Here is an 18,444-nt window from a genome sequence, read left to right on the forward strand (position 1 = left end):
AAGCCTCAGACAATTGCAAGGTTGTTTATCAAAGAGATATTCAAGCTACATGGGTTTCCCAGAAGAATCATTAGTGATTGTGATTCCCTCTTCACATCACACTTTTGGAGAGCTATCTTTGAGGCCATTGGGACTCAACTCTGTTTTAGTACAACCTACCATCCCCAAACTGATGGCCAAATGGAGCGAGTCAATCAAGTCATCAAGGATATGCTAAGGGCACACTACTGTCGTGAACAAAAAGGTGGATTCAATACTTGCCTTTGTTTGAATTTGCCTACAATGCTTCTTACCAACAAAGCATCCAGATGACCCCTTTCCAAGCATTGTATGGGCATGAATGCTGTTGAAGCCCCCTAAACCTCTCAGATCCAACCTTGAGGGTTGAAGCTTCAAGGCAGATGCTGGAAGAGATGGATGACAAAATGAAGTCAATTAGACAGGACATCTAAGCCACCAAGGATAGACAGAAGGCATACGCGAATTTGAAATGTCAAGATAGAACCTTCGAGGAAGGAGACATGGTCTTCATTCGCGTACGCCCAAAGAAGAGTTCCCTATCCTTAGGAGATTGCAAGAAGCTAAGTCCAAGGTATTGTGGACCATACAAGATCCTCAAGTGCCTAGGACCCAATGCTTATAGACTGCAACTCCCTGAGAACCTAAAGGTTCATAATGTATTCCATATCAGTCTACTGAAGAAGTATGTACCTAATCCTAGCCATGTACTTGATGACCAACAAGTTGTAATGCCTAGCCAAGGAGTCCTTGAGCTATGGCCTGATAGGATCTTAGATGTTAGGGAGAGACAACTAAGATACAGAACCTTGAGAGAATACCTTGTCCAGTGGAAAGATTATCCCGAGGAGGATGCCACTTGGATGGATGAAAGCGCTCTCAACCAACAATACCCCGAGTTCCTCTTGAGATGAGGACATCTTGATTCCTCCAAGGGGGAGAGAATGTAATATTTCCACTTAAAAATATTATTAAACCCGACCTCTCATGCACCGTGTAAAACTCGTGCAAAGGTTATCTTCATTGCCGGCAATTAATCTATAACTGCACGTGAGAATCTGAGAACTCCATCTTGGCAAAGCGAGGCCGAGGATTCAAACCCACATAGTAGCGAGGAAACATCCTCTTGGGAGGAGGTTAAGAGGATAATTGTGCAATTAATTTCAATTTTTTTAATTTATCCCTTTTCCCCCAGCCGCCGATGCACGGTTGGAGGAGAAGGAGTGTGGGGGGATGGGCTAGTAGTGGGCTGCATGAGGAGGGGGGAGAGAGCCAAGCAATGGCCACGTGGGGGAGGTCCCCTCTCCCCCCTTGACCTATAAAAACCCACCCTAGGGAGGTAACAAGAGGAGATAGAGGCTCCGTGAGGCTCAGGAGCTGCTGACCTCGCTGCAAGAGGAGGAGGCCGCCGTTGTGCTGGTCGCAGGCCACCGGTTATCGCTGCCGCGAGCTCTCCCATAGGCCATCATGCCACCGCCATCCCCCTGTCAAGTCCACCTTTCTTCCTCCCATGCGAACGATGTCATATTCCACCACGTTATTTCTGGCTAATGTCATATTCAGAAGCTCCTAGAAGCTTCTTTTAGGAAGCTTCTAAGGGGCTTCCTTAACACCCATTCCCGCAAGGTCCCCATAAAACCATTCCTAGCCCTCGGGACTTTAAAGGCTCCATTCCCACAAGGCCCATTCACAAGAGCCCTTTTCGCGAACCCCCTCGTAAGGCTTCAATTTCTGAAACTCCATTCATAGAAGCCCCATTCCCAAGAACTTCGTAAGAGGCCCACTCCCGCAACAATTAGCTTCAATTTCCACAAGCCTGTGTGTGGAAACCCTAATTCCTGCAAGCACTCATTAGTTCCAATTCTGCAGCTCTCCCACAAAAGGCCCAAGCTCCAACCCCTAAGGCCTTCCATAAGCCAAATCCCGCAAGCCGGTATTTTTTTTCAATGATCCGTACTTTAAAAGGGATCTCCTGTGTATGAGGGAGATGGGCAAAGATCTTAAGGCGTGCCCTAAAATGTCACAAGGCGCACCTGCAGGAGGTTCATCTCCTAGTATTCATGTGGATATTTCCCCGAGCCCACAAGTAAAGGTTTTCTTCCTATTTTTGATTTCACGTAGAAGTATTGCAATTATGCACGGTTATTTCATGGACTAGGATGCACTTGTGCTCGTCAAATCCACCTAGCTAAGTGTAATTGAAATAAATTGGCTATTTGAAATTTACTAGAAGAAATGATATGAAGTTGGTCATTGGTATTTTCAATTGAATGAACAAAAAAACATAAGGTGTCTATGCATCTTTAGGACCTTATTAGCAAGTTGCCTTTTGTGCATTGCAAAGTGACGAGCCTAGAACAACTGATGACTATCATTATAAGGTCAAAATTATTGTAGTATACCTTTGATTAGGCATGGAAAGATTAATCACATGTCGCATTATTTTAGACAAATATTCTTCGTAATGATTCATTTATGAAGCCATTATCAACCATAGGAAATAGCAAAGCATGGAAAAGAGTCTAAGGGCCGCATGAAATAGGTTAACTCCAACTTCAATTGGCATGAATCTCATTTAACTATGTAGTAGTTAGGAAAAGGTTGCATGTTGCACATTCGTCGTACGCAAGAATTTCATTCATTAAGAGTAGTATTTAGGGAAAAGCTACATGGTTCATTAAAGCATGAAATCTTAAAAGCTTAGAAAAAGAATCGTGGCATGATTCGTGAATGCAAGTCTTAGTAGGATCAATGGAGGTTATGCCGAAATTTAACATGCGTTTTGGTTTTAACAAGAAATGTTAGGGATTGTGAATCCAGTCGTACGTAGAGACAATGAATCACGTGCTTACGTGAATTATGACGTAATGCAACTAGTCTTCCCCCTTTAGGTCAAGTTAGCATCCATAGGAATGGTTCATCCTTGTCTCAAGACAAGTAAACTGGATTACCTAAATCACCTAAGCTGCAAAGGATTCGCATAGGATGGTTCAATCGATATGATAAATACCCCAAGTGCTAACTAGGTTTTAGCACGAAAGACTCGACCCAGTTTCACACTTGTTGCCAAGTCGAAACCCTCATACCCAAAGGTCCTACCCACATTCACGGAATGTAGGGACAATTGGATGCGCTTGCAAGTAACGATCTAGGGTTTCTACCCTAAGGATCACTCGTTCAAATGATGAAATTCCGATTGAGTTGGAATCCCTAGGACCGCGAACATTGTCGGCCTAGTGCAATTAGGAATGGGTTGGGTACGAAGACACCCTAAACCCTGCTTCTTATCTAATCATGATTCCGTGACCAGAAAATGCCATTCGATGGGCGAAATGATCCCATGGAATAGATGCGACACTTGTGCGACAAGTTGCAATGTCGCATGGTCTTGTGGTTTGGTCACAAGGAAGAGTTGCCATTCCTTGGAATGAGGTTGGCAGGTTCTTGCACAAGTTTAACTTGCAAGAGGATGAGTAGTCATCCTATTATAACACCTTTCTTGGGAAAAATTTGCCAAGTTAAGGGAAATTAGGTATGTGCTTGGAAGCAAAGGATCAATTGACAATTTAGAGCGACATGGTCACCAGGATTTATTGTTAATATATGAAACCTAAGGTATTGGTTAAGTTGGGTTAATAGGGTATGGCCCTAGCCCAAGGACAAAAGGGTTAACGAACAAACCCTTGGGAATCTTGCCAAGTCGCAATCGATCCCAGATCGAATGCTGGATGCATTCGAAGAGAAGGATTCACTCCTTAGCAATTGGCGAAATAAACGACCACTGGAAATGATTGTGCTTGTAACAGTTTAGGAGCACTATTTGCATTTTTTGCGCAAGGAACTAAAGGATGGAAAGATATTTAATGCTTCAGGTTGAAGGCCTGAAGGGAGAGGCAACTTCACTTACCCCCGACTGTCTGCTTGACCCTAAGCAAGGGGGTTGTTAGCCGTGCCGGGAACATAGACCGAACCCGCCGCGTGAGGTCTCTCCATTGAGCGCTACTTAGAGCAAGAGGACGCTTGGGTGCGAAGGGGGCTCTGGTCGTAAATCCCTTGCCTTCCGGGCCCTGCACAAGGCCAACGTGACTCAGGATTGGATCGCGAGGCCCGCATACTAGTCTACGGGCAGAATCTTGGATTAGTAATCCTTGTGGATTGCTGGACAGCCTTCGGGTGGATTATGGATAGCCTTTGGGCGGATTATGGATTAGGCTGCTCGCTGGACTTTATGGATGTATTCCAAGGATAAATAAGATAACCTATTGTAAAGGAACTTGTTTGACACTGCTTTTCTACATCAAGGGCTAAGATTACGTGAAGGAGCCAGTGTCTAACGGGCTAATTAAGAAAATTTCTTGATGCATGTCCAACTAAATGTGGTAGGTAATTAGACAACTAAAGTAACCTTGAGGAAAGTGCAGTGGATGTGGCCATGGGTCCGTCCTATGGATGGGTGGTCCCGGTTGGCCGGGAACTTTTCTCAATCGTAATGGATAGCAATGAGATCTTCTCAAAGGAAATGAACAACAAGTTTGATGACCTAGAGTCTAGGTTACAAAAATCCCAATTTATGCTATTTTAGGGGAACGGAATGGGACTATGCCTTATGGCAGAGAGGTCGAGCCTTACATCCCTTTCTTTCCCATTCTCCTTGAACCAAGTGCAGCGTGACTGCGCTTCAGCCCTAGCATTTCTATGTAAAGTAGTTTGCTTGGGGTTCGACGCTAGCTGCCATTTAGGAAAATGACCATTAGGGGAAACCATGATTCAGGTCGGTCCTAAGTGGGAACGGCCGGAATACTTTCCCTACGTGGCAGATGCGGAAAGTCCTAGATCGCAAACCCCGTAACATTCCATGGGAGTACCGGGCTAAGCTTTCTTGACTCTCTTTCCGATGGACTGCTAAGACGTGTCTTGAAAGGGAACAAGTGGACACGTTACAAGTAAGTGGAATAGGAATAGAGGTTTGCAATTTGTGAAGCACTTCTTTCAGATTCTTGGCATAACCTTGAGCATTCTTATGGGGCTCTTGACGTATCACATTCAAGACACATAGCCAATACTGATTACCTCTCTCAGGGGAAAACTCTCTTTGAAAGGCCGCAAAGAATAAGTTGATTGTGGTTATGGTTTTGGCTTCCAAGCCATAATACCACATTGCAGCTCTTCTTTTTAGAGTCATGTTGACACACATTATGAGATGTCCTTTGTCTTGAATTCGGAAATTGAACATTAACTTTTGTAACTCACTGATGTGGATCTCTGCATCTACCTTTGCTAACCCATTAAACATGGGTAGAGGGAAACCTAGGGCTAGCAAATCTGACGTTTGTGTAGGTATTGCAATGGGTTGTGCCATCATGATGAACGGGTTTATTCTAATGGTCTATATTAGTGGAATAACAATCCCACTTGAGGTAGATTGTCTTTTCGGGAAAAGGGAAATGTTAGAGCTTCTCCTCCCCTATGAACTGACTAGGATATTTATTGGATCAAAAATACCTCTTTCTCAGAGATATTGGACTACTACGCTTAGGAGAATATATCTTAATTATCTCAACTTATTGTCTAGCCCTTTCTGCTCTTTTTTTCCATTGAATCTCGGCTTGAAAGTGTCTATCAGGAAATAACATATATATTTCAATGCTCTTTGGCATACATTAAAAAATTGGTCCCTATTAACCAAGATTGAAAAGCTACCACTTATTAGTGGCTCACAAATGCACTACCTAAATAGGGAACTAAAACCGGCTCGACACTGGCTCTAGGGCTTCTAGATGTAATTTGACATGAGTGGAAGTGCTTCTAGATGAGGGTAGACTCAAGATCATTGGTCCAAAAGTGAAGAAAAATCTCAAAAGATTTATGTTCTACTAGAGTAAAAACTCAAAATCCTCTTTGAAATCTTGTCATATTCTATATATGGTTTATTTTAAAGAACCATAGTTTTGATTGTAAATCATTCACCTTGCTATACCAAGGTTTTTCTAGAGGAGGATGGGACCTCTAGTCATAAATTAGTTCTAATTGTAAATGGGAAGTCCTTTCAAGTGGGGGAATTTAGGAAAAAAAATCTAGCCCCTAGATCAATGTGTAGGATTGGTTTTTCTTTCTATATCAAACAATTAATTAAGAAGACTAGTTTGATTAACATTGTTAGAAATCGCTTCCCTTTCCTACCATGGGAAATTGTAAGGGAGGCATTATGGCAGTACCTTTAGTGGGGTTTAATGTGTGCTATTGCTTTTTGAAAGGGGGAGGGGCCTGATTTCACTAGCTATGGGTCATGATGAGGAGCTTCCATATCAAACAAAGATGCATCGGACAGTGATGAGAATGAAGGTACTTGTGTTGACCAAAGTGCCCATGGTGAAGTTTCTATGGTTGTGTAGTTCATCTCTTCCTTAACAACCAACAAGGGTATGCAATGAGATTGTGCTTTTCAATGCACTACTTGGATAGTCACATGCGCAGGATTATATGTCTTACTCGTACTATGTGTCATGAAATCTAATGTAGTACATAAGATTTCGAAAAATATTGTTATCTTTTTAACAATTTCGATGCTTCGCATCAACTTTTCGTGAAAACTTGTAATATTTTCACATTATTTGATGGACTACATCGCATGCTCCAAAAAATATGACAAGTATTGGAGACACTTTTGATTTCTTCTTATGTAACTCATTAGCTTACCAAATAGTAGAAAAAAGTATCATTTTCTCTGGATCTGATGCAATGCATCAAGGATGAAATATTAAATATGAAAATTTTAGGGTTTAACTATTGAATTTGATGCACTGCAGCAAGTCTCATTAAGAATTATCCAGAGAAGTTATATGGCATTTTGGATAAGTAGTGTTGTGATGTTGTGCATCCACTCACAAAAATCCTTGAAGGATAGATGTAGGGTAGTTGTGGTGCAAATAAAAATAGTGTCCCTAGTTGTATTCTTTGTCTTCCTTAGTGAGATTGACTACACACATGTTCTAACCTATAAGAATAAGGGTTCGCACATAGTGTTGAGATATTGAGCTCCACTCGTGATATGCCAGGGTGACCGTTGTGCATTTATGTCACCGACTTGTCAGTTGCAGATGCGGTTGGTACACTGCCCATGAATAATAGCTAGATGACATCTATCCTTATCTACTCTAGTTCGTGGCTCAGTTAGTATGCCACCTTAGTTAGTTGAGTTTGGTTTGAGACCCATATATAGGGTTCTTCTATTTCTTTGTATAAGTGTTCTTTTGGCTTACACAACTAAGAAGAGGAAAACTGTTTTCAGCCTCCACCCTTGTGTGTATTCTCCCATTGTGCAAGCAAGAAAGCTACAAGTGAGACTCCTTCCTTCTCTCCCACAATCTTGACATGGTATCAGAGCCTTGCTCGTGGTAAGGAGCTCAAGAAAGCAAGCCAAACTCGCAGTGTTTTGGTAAGAGGAGCAGTGTTGCTTTCATTTTCTGTTTTGGGAGCAGATCTCTGTAGTGGCACAGCCGAAAATTGCAAGAGTGTATTGTCTTAGGTTGAGACGCTCTTCGCGGTGAAGCAAGAGGGCAGTATATGCCAAGGGCGACCCTGTTTTTTTGATTTGAGGCCATTTCGGGGCCTGTTTTGGAGGCGGAAGTTTTCTGCATGCACTCAGGAAAAGGCCCAGTTTTATGCTGTGCAGCCACTGTTCTACAGGTCGGTGAAAAGTTACTGTAGAAATTGCATCGTATGCCTGTGCGCAGAGACATTGGGAGTTACAGAATCATCCTTATTGCCTGTTGATGCAAAATTGTCACTAGGAAGTGACTGTGTGGTTAAATACCACTTTCGTCAGTTTTGCAGATTTGCCCTTGTGAGGTTGAAGCTGTGTTCTCTGCAGTGGTAGAATTTTTTGCAGTATTTTGTAATGGCGTCTGATTCTCTTTCACAGATTGTAACTGAAAATCTTGACAAGAACAACTTCCAAGCATGGAAGTTTAGAATGACGAATTTCCTTATGGGAAAAGGATATTGGGAATTTGTTGCAGGAAATGAAGAAGAACCAGTTCTTCCTGATATTCCCAATCAACAGAAAATGTAGGCATTCAAAGCATGGCATGAGAGAGCCAGGAAAGTTATGTACTGGCTGTCTATCAGCATTTCAGACTCTATGATTGTGCATATTCAACATGCAAGTACGCCAAAGGAGGCATGGGATACTTTGTCAAAAATGTATAGCACAAATACACAAGCCAGGAAAATGCAGCTCAAGCAAGAGTTGCACAATGTGAAAAGAGAAAATATGAGCATCAATGACTACCACATGAAGGTGAAGAAGATTGCATATGCACTTGTTTCCATTGGGTCGCCAGTGAAAGATGATGACTTAGTTTCTGTGACCTTGAATGGTCTAGGAAAGGATTATGCACAGTTTCGGACATCCATTTCAGTTCATGAAAGATTTCCTGATTTTGAGGAGTTGATTGCTCTTCTAATTTCTGAGGAGCAAAGAAATGGTGGTGCATCTTCTTCAGGAGGAACTTCAAAAGAAACTGTCTTCTACTCAAATATTGGAAGAGGTAGAGGCAGAGGTAGAGGAGGCCGATCTAGAGGCCATGGTAGAAATCAGAATATGCAGCAAACTCAAGAAAACCAGTCCTATGGAGGAGGACATGGTAACTCTAGAGGCAGGGGGAACCAAAGAGGTCGTGGTGGATGGCAAAGAGGCCAAAATGCAAACAGTAATGTTGAATGCTACTACTGTGGTAAAATGGGTCATATGGCTAAAGACTGCTATAAAAAGCAGAATGACATCATGAATGGAAAACTGTAACAAGGGAATTATGCATCTTCTAGTAGACAGGGTGATGACAGAAATGAGCATTTGTTTATGGTGCAGCACATGAATAATTCTGTGACAACTGCAAAAGAAAGCAACGATGTATGGTATGTTGACTCAGGTGCATCAAACCACATGACAGATCATGCAGAATGGATGGAGGATGCAAGAAAAATGGAAAAACCAGGATTTGTGGAGACTGGTGATGATACTGCACATCCTATTATGTAGATTGGAAAAATTCCTTTGTCTATGCAGGATGGGAAAAAGAAATACTTGTCCGATGTATTTCATGTCTCGAATATCACCAAGAATCTGGTTTCTGTTGGTCAAATGGTTGAGCAGGGCTTGAGGGTCAGATTTAATCCTCATGGATGCTTTGTTGAGGATATAAAAAATAAAGGTCGCTTGATAGCAAAAGGAAAGAAGAAGGGCAGAATGTTTACATTGGATGCACACATGCCTGAATTGAGTGCAGCAATGTTTGCACATGGGACCGATGTAGTTGTATATATTGATATCTGGCATAAACGCATTGGTCATGTTAATGTACAATGACTTAAATCAATGCAGGCCCAAAATATTGTTGCAGGATTGCCTAAATTCAAGGTTGCAGAAATGCATAAGGTATGTGAAGCCTGTCAGTTTGGAAAACAGGCAAGGAAACCATTTCCTAGACATGTTCAAGAGAGTAAGAAGCCATTGGAATTAATCCACTCTAATGTGTGGACTACTAAAGCTGCATCTCTTAGAGGCTGTCATTATTTTGTCACTTTTATTGATGACTATAGCAGAAAAGTTTGGGTGTATTTTATGAAAAAGAAAAGTGAAGTTTTTGGGCATTTTAAAACTCTTAAAGCTATGGTTGAAAAAGAAACAGACCTGAAATAAAATGCCTAAGGTCAGATGGAGAGGGAGAGTACCTCTCAAATGAGTTTGCAAGGTTCCTGCAGGAGCATGGCATAAAGCAGCAATATTCATGCAGTCATACCCCACAACAAAATGGAATTACAGAAAGGAAAAACAGGCATATTGGAGAGGTATCTCGTGCCATGCTCAATGAAAAAGACCTACCAGATTTTTATTGGGCTGAGGCAGTTGCTACAGTAGTCTACATAATGAACAGGACTCCCACTACAGCAATACATGGGATGACTCTAGAGGAGAGGTATACTAGTAGGAAACAAGATATTTCTCATTTGAAGATTTTTGGTTGCATTGCCTATGTTCATATGCCAGATGAGTTGAGATCCAAGTTGGATCCAAAAGCTGAGAAGTGCATCTTTATTGGTTACTCTCTGCAGCAGAAAGGGTATAGATGTTATAACCCTTCTACTCATAAGTTTACAGTGAGCAGAGATGTTGTTTTTGATGAGATGAGTAGCTGGTATAAACCAGTAAATGTGATTGATGATGTAGATGCACAAAACGGTAATGCTGCACAAAATTCACAGCAGCAGTCACAAAATAATAGTGGACCTGGAGCGTCCTCTAGCAGTGGTTCACATTCTTCGCCATGGACAGGCAGATTGAGATGAGGAGAATCTTCTCAAAGCAATGCAGATAGTGGTATTCAGGTATCACAAAAAGGAAAAGAGAAGGTAGATCAGCCCATGTTTGATGTGAATGCAGGTCACTCTTATGTGGATGGTGAATCCAGTGGCTCAGAACAGAGCATTGATGATGAGCTGGGTATTCCTTCTATTGTTACACCTGGAGTAAGAAAGACCAGGGATGTTTTGAGAGCACCTGGGAGTGAACCTACTTTGCGCAGGTCTACAAGAGCTAGGTATCCTGTGGATAGGCTGAAATATGATGGATTTACAACCATTCACTATGCCTATATGGTCAAAGTGATACAGGAACCGGAACCCACTTCTTTTGAGCAAGCCATGGGAAAAGAAAAATGGGAGAAAGCCATGGATGAAGAAATGGATGCCTTGGAAGCAAATGCTACATGGGAATTGGTACCTTTGCCTAAAGGTAAGAATGCAATTGGCTGTAAGTGGATTTATAAGGTGAAGCACAATGCAGATGGTTTTGTGAACAGATACAAGGCAAGACTAGTAGTCAAGGGGTATGCACAAACATATGGTATTGATTATGAAGAAACATTCAGTCCAGTTGCAAGGATGGCAATTGTAAGAGCAGTCATTGCTATGGCTGCATCAAAGGGATAGTCTTTACATCAAATGGATGTAAAGAATGCATTCTTGCATGGTGATTTGCAAGAAGAGGTCTATATGGAGCAGCCACCAGGTTATGTGCATGTTGTTCATCCTGAGTTTGTTTGCAGGTTGAAGAAAGCCTTGTATGGCTTGAAGCAAGCACCTAGAGCATGGTCTGACAAGATAGGACAGTATCTTGTCACTATTGGCTTTTAGATTTCCAAGGCAGATTTCTCACTTTATGTGAGAAAAATAGAGAAAGGTATTATGCTACTTGTCATTTATGTTGATGATTTGATTATGACAGGTGACAAAATGAAGATATCCTTCATGTGAAAATGCTATTGAAGCAGAAGTTTGAGATGAAGGATTTGGGAGAGCTGCGTTATTTCTTGGGCATTGAGGTGATTAGATCACTAAGTGGGATACCGCTCTTACAGAGGCAGTATGGATAAGAGATGGAAAGATGAATTAAAAGAGAAAGAGAAAAAGAGAGGGAGAGAAAGAGAGACATAGAGAGAGGGAAGATCAAGAGAAAGAGAGAGCTAGAAAGAGGAAGATTAAGAGATTACAAGTAAAAGAGAGGGAAGAGAGGAAAAAGAAAGGGAGAAAAAGGGAAATCAAGAGCTAGAGAAAGAGTGAAAGAGATGGGGAAGAGACAATGAAGATATAAAGGGGGAGACATAGGGAGAGAGAGTGCTAGATAGAGAGGGGGAAGAGAGAGAGAGGGAGCTAGCAAAAAGAGGGCAGTCCAAAAAAGAAAGATGGAGAAATGGAGATAGAAAGAAGAAAGAAAGGAAGAGATGGAGTTAAAATAAGAGAAAGAGAGAGGTTAAGGGAGAATGAGAGAGAGAGAGGGGGGAGGAAGGGAGGGAGGGGGATTAAGAGTAAAAGAGAGCGGTAGAGAGAAAGAGAGAAAGGGAAAGAGAGAGGGATGGACATACATACATACATACATACATACATACATACATACATACATACATACATATACACACACACATATGCACACACACACACACACACACACACATACATATATACATATGTGTGTATGTGTAAAGAGAGAGAGATAGAGAGAGAGAGAGAGAGAGAGAGAGGAAGACTGATGGAGAAAAAAGAGAGAGCTAGAGAGAGGTAAAGGAGAGGAAGAGAGAAATAGGTATAGAGAAGGAAGAGAGAGAAAGAGAGACATTAAGAGAGAAAGAGAGAGACAAAGAGCTCTAAGGGGGAGGGGAGTTGGGGAGGAGAGAGGGGGGAAGGGGTCACTCATAAATATCTAAGTATTATCATGTGGATTCAAAAGAAAGGAGTTTTAAAATATTTTTTTAACACAATTTTCATACGCAGAAGGGTGTCATTTCCCTGGGGAGGTCAGTCATAAATATACGTATGTATCACATGGGTTCAACATAAGGGATCTTTATTATACAGTTTTTACATATTTTTTACATATAGAAGGGTCCCATATAAAGGGGCTACTTATAGATTGAATAAAAAAAGGTCATGTTTAAAGAGGCCTTCAATGCATATGATATAGAGGGTTTACATTTAGTAAACATACAGAGAGAGAGAGAGAGAGAGAGAGAGAGAGAGAGAGAGAGAGAGAGAGAGAGAGAGAGAGAGAAAGAAGGAGTTTGAGACTACATTAAGAGTAAAAGAGGAAAGAGAAAAAGAGAATAATCTAGAGAGAGAAAGAGGCAAATATGGTTCAAAAGCATAATGACACATAGATCAAGTGATTTGAATACATTTAGGATGACTGGAAAATAGTGTCAACAGCTCCACTTTCTTGAAATACGAGAGGTATATATGTGAATTTTAGAGTAAGAGACTCTTATTTAATTTTTATGATGAATCTTTAGTGCATATGATGGAAAGATGATTGGAAATGACTAAAATATGTTTGCTGATGCCCGCACTTCCAAAATTTCATTCATTTTCCTTTACGCATATAAAAAACAATAAAACCACAAAACTCAAAACATGAGATTTAATGGAAAATGGTATTGTTTTTGGATTTTGGGGATCAAATGATGTTCATATGGCATAAAAAGTATACTGAAGAATCACACTTCATATAAGTCATAAAAAATAAAAAACTAAGAAAAAACAATAACTTATATTAAAACAAATGAAAATTTGTGAAATAAATGATAAAATAAAGAAAATGTGTTTTTTATCTTAAAAAGTACAAAAATTAGGAGAATATTTGTAATTGTGTAAGGAAGATAAATCATGAGGGTTTGCTTGATTTTGTCTTTATTTGTATGTTAAAGTGCATGTTTAGAGGTTGTTTCTATGAAAAATTGTCACAAAATCTCTCTATATCTATGTAAGCAAGTAAAATGTAAATGGTAGGGGATGTGGGATTAAAATCCTAGTGACAATCCTATAGGTGTTGGATAGCCATAGCAACCATATTACTGTAACGTGTCCACCTGTTCACTTGTAGGACACATCTTAGTAGCCCATTGGGAAGAGAGTCTAGAAAGCGCTGCCTAGCACTATATCATTACTACTAAATTTGGTGCATGTACTAACAAGCATACCAACACAATTGAAAATATATACAAGTGTCTACATCACTCATAAGAAAAGACTTAATAGACACTTACCCCTACACTACTCATTTTGCACCACACTCATTCAAATAAAGGTAACTCCATAGCTCCTTCTTTTTCATTTGTTACTTCTTTTTTTCCTTCTTCTTGTAGTTTGGGATGTTGATATATGCAAGATCTCAAGAAGATGTGTTAAGTTCAAGCTAATATATAAGCTTGAAAGCCCTATTTCATGTTGTTCTTGTACATATTTGTGTAGTTTGTAAATTAAAAAAGAGAGTATGATTTCCTTCCCAAGTTGGAATAATTGTAATTGTTTATTAAAGGAATGGAGAAGGGAGAGGAAGAGACGAGAGAGATAGCAAAGGAAGAGAATTCTTTTTCACTATATTTGTTTAGTTTCTTTTGTGGTTTGTGGTTTGTTTAGTCTCTTCACTATGATTATATAGAGACAAGGAGGGAGGGAGAGAGAGGAAGGGAAAGGGAGACTGGGAGCTAGAAAGAGATGGAAAGATGAATTAAAAGAGAAAGAGAAAAAGAGAAGGAGAGAAAGAGAGACATAGAGAGAGGGAAGATCGAGAGAAAGAGAGAGCTAGAAAGAGGAATATTAAGAGATTACAAATAAAAGACAGGGGAGAGAAGAAAAAGAAAGAGAGAAAAAGGGAAATCGAGAGCTAGAGAAAGACATAAAGAGTGAAAGAGATGGGGAAGAGACAACGAAGATACAAAGAGGGAGAGATAGAGAGAGTGTGTGCTAGAAGGAGAGGGGGGAGAGAGAAAGAGGGAGCTAGCAAGAAGAGGAGAGTGAAAAAATGAAAGATGGAGAAATGGAGATAGAAAGAAGAAACAAAGAGATGGAGTTAAAATAAGAGAAAGAGAGAAGTTAAGGGAGAATGAGAGAGTGAGAGGAGGGGAGGGAGGGATATTAAGAGTAAAAGAGAGTAGTAAAGAGAAAGAGAGAAAGGGAAAGAGAGAGGGATGGACATACATACATACATACATACACACACACACACATGTGCACACACACACACACATATACAAATGTGTGTATGTGTAAAGAGAGAGAGAGGTCAAGGAAGATTGGTGGATGAAAAAAGAGAGAGCTAGAGAGAGGGAAAGGAGAGGAAGAGAGAAATAGCATTCCATCCAAATTGTGCAGTGTGTATTGAGAAGCCAATCCTTGTGTGCAACATTCCATTCCGTAGAACTCACATCTTATTGTAATTGAAAGGAAAGGACTTGTCACTCACCCTATCCTCTATCTCATGCTCTATTGATAGATACAACGGGCAACTTATACTCACATCCCCATCTTATTAGTATGCAAGCACACATCACTCAAGCATATCGATGAAGATGAACTTTGTCTTGTTGATGATGTTGCATAGTGTCTACTAATGAAGAGGCATAACTAGGGAGATAGCTAATAGATTAGACCACTATTTGTATAGTACTTGCAATGGCCACTCATAAGACATGGCTAGTTTACCAACTGGATATTATTAAACCACTGTTCTTGAATTGAGACCTCAAGAAGGAGATGTACATGATTCAATTACTATGATTTGAGGCCTTCCATTTTGAGAAGAAAGTTTGTAAGCTAAAAAAGGCATTGTATGGTCTGAAACAAGACCATAAAGCATGATACTAGTCAATATATAAATTCCTTTTAGGCTTGAATTTCAAAATATGTGCCTGGAATGCTATCTTGTATGTTTAAGGGATGGTGCAAAGTTTGTAGTGATTGTCCTATTTGTGGATGACCTTGTTATTATACATAATTATGAACATATGATCCATTAGAATCGAAAGGATTTGAGCTTTGATTTTGAAATGATAGACTTGGGCTTGTTTTACTATTGTTTTGGGATTAAAGTGTGGCAAAATCTTCATCTCTAAAACGAATTATACATGGGAGATCTTAAAAGCATTTGGTATGACTGAGTCTAAGGAGATAGCTACACCTATGGAGGTCAATGTGAAGTTCTCCATTAAAGATACATCAACATTAGAAGACATTAGGAGGTATAGGAGGTTGGTTGGTAGCCTCATCTACTTGTGTGACACTAAGCTAGATATTAGTTTTGTTGTTGATGTTTTGGGTAGTTCGCAAAAAAACCAAAAGAAAGTAATTGGAAAGCTAGGATATAGGTGCTCAAATACTTGAAGAAAGCTCGTGACTATAGTATCACATATAGTTCTAGAAGTGCTCTTATGGGGAATTGTGAATCAGATTAGGCAAGTGACTAAGATTCTAAGAATTTAGTTTTCGGATATTGTTTCTCTTTAGGTTCAGGAATCTTCTCTTGGATTAGTAATAAGTAACCAATTGTGACATCGACTTCTATGGAAGCAAAGTACAAGTGTCGAGACCTAAAATACACTCGACACAGGCTCTAGGGCTCTAGCCAGAGGCTTCCTATGATCACAAACCATCATCATGGCCTCACAATCAAGAGCATCTAGAGGTTATACACTACTCTAAATAAGTCAAACATTTGTATGGCTGCTACGGCTATCCTACACCTATAGGATTGGCCCTAGGATGTGCCATCTCCAACATAAAACACAAGCGTAACAAAGTCCTCTCATAATATAAACATAACGATCCAAGAGATTGTACATATTTCTCACTTAATATGTTTTCCAATATATTGTATTACCCTATAGCAAAGGGAATCGTACACTCTCAACGTTGGTCGTAAGCAAGACATACAATTGCAATGTATCAAAGAATTTATCTTCTGATACCATATTTAGATTGCATATGAAAAGTGTATAGCACTTTATGCTCAAACAACTTAATCAAAAACTAGCAAACATGAAGTGCATAAACAATATTTTCATGATTTCTTTCCACTAGCGTCGTACTATGTTACTAGGGAACAGAAGCAGCTAATATGTGCTACTAAACCCCTTAAAACTTATATACATCATGGCTTATATACTAAGATATGCAAAGAAATTAGCAACTTAATCAAATATATTTCCATTTTAATCCCACATCCCCTACCGTTTACTTTTTACTTGCTTGCATAGATATAGAGAGATTTTGTGACAATTTTTCATAGAAATAAGCTCTAAACATGTACTTGAACATACAAATAAAGATAAAATCAAGCAAACCCTCATGATTTATCTTCATTACACAATTACAAATATTCTCTTAATTTTTGTACTTTTTAAGACAAAAAACACATTTTTCTTATTTTATCATTTATTTCACCATTTTTAATGAAAAATTCCATTTATTTTAATATAAGTTATTGATTTTTCTTAGTTTTTTAATTTGTATTACTTATATGAAGTGTGATTCATCAATATACTCATTTTTATGCCATATGAACATCATTTGATCCCCAAAATCCAAAAACAATACCATTTTCCATTAAATCTCATGTTTTGAGTTTTGTGGTTTTATTCTTTCATCAACAAACATATTTTAGTCATTCCCAATCATCTTTCCATCATATGCGCTAAAGATTCATCATAAAAATTAAATAAGAATCTCTTACTCTAAAATTCACATACATACCTCTCATATTTCAAGAAAGTGGAGCTGTTGACACTATTTTCCAACCATCATAAATGTATCCAAATCACCCGATCTATGTGTCATCATGCTTTCGAACCATTTTTTATCTTTCTCTCTCTAGATCGTTCTCTTTTTCTCTTTCCTCTTTTACTCTTAATGTAGCCTCAAACTCCTTCCTCTCTCTCTCTCTTAATGTTTAACTTTCACTAGGTAGCTCTCTCTTTCCCGTTCTCTTGTTCTTTAACTCTCTCTTCCTCTTATTATTTCTCGTTCTCTAGCTTGCTCTCTCTCTCTCTCTTTGTTTACTAAATGTAAATCCTATATATCACATGCATTGAAGGCCTATTTAAAAATGCTATTATTTGTGAACTTTTTGTAGATGAGATGTACCCTTTTTATTCAATCTATGATAATAATCCTTTGAAATGACCCCTGGTAATTCACTATATATATACCCTCTATATCACATGTGTTCAAGGCCTATTTATAAATATCCTTATCTATGAAATTTTCCTTAATAAAGCACAACCTTTTTCTATTCAATCTATAAGTACCCCTTTATATGGGACCCTTTTGTATGTAAAAAATGTGTAAATTTTGTATTATAAAAATCCCTTATGTTGAACCCATGTGATACATACATATGTTTATGACAGACCTCCCCAAGGAAATGACACCCCTCTATTTATGAAATTGTGTAAAAAACATATTTTAAAATTCCTTTCTTTTGAATCCACATGATATACTTAGATATTTATGAGTGACCCCTTTCCCCCTCTCTCCTCCCCTACTCCCCTCCCTCTTAGAGCTCTCTTTCTCTCTGTTTCTCTCTTAATGTCTCTCTTTCTTTCTCTATTCCTTCTCTACACCTATTTCTCTCTTAATTTCTCTCTTCCTCTCCTTTCCCTCTCTCTAGCTCTCTCTTTTTTCCTCCATCAATCTTCCTTGACCTCTCTCTCTCTCTTTACACATACACACATATGTATATGTGTGTGTGTGTGTCTTTCCCTTTCTATCTTTCTCTTTACTACTCTCTTTTACTCTTAATCTCCCTCCCCCCTTCTCTCTCTCTCATTCTCCCTTAACCTCTCTCTTTCTCTTATTTTAACTCCATCTCTTACTTTCCTTCCTCTTTCTATCTCCATTTCTCCGTCTTTCTTTTTTTCACTCCCCTCTTCTTGCTAGCCCCCTCTTTCTCTCTTCCCCCTCTCTATCTAGCACTCTCTTTCCCTATGTCTCCCTCTTTATATCTTCATTGTCTCTTCCCCATCTCTTTCACTCTTGATCTCTTTCTCTAGCTCTTGATTTCCCTTTTTCTCCCTTTCTTTTTCCTCTCTTCCCTATCTT

The sequence above is a fragment of the Lygodium microphyllum genome, chromosome 14 (genome assembly GCF_053477565.2).
Source record: "Lygodium microphyllum isolate KBCC chromosome 14, Lygodium_microphyllum_v1.1.10, whole genome shotgun sequence".
NCBI classification, from domain to species: Eukaryota; Viridiplantae; Streptophyta; class Polypodiopsida; order Schizaeales; family Lygodiaceae; genus Lygodium; species Lygodium microphyllum.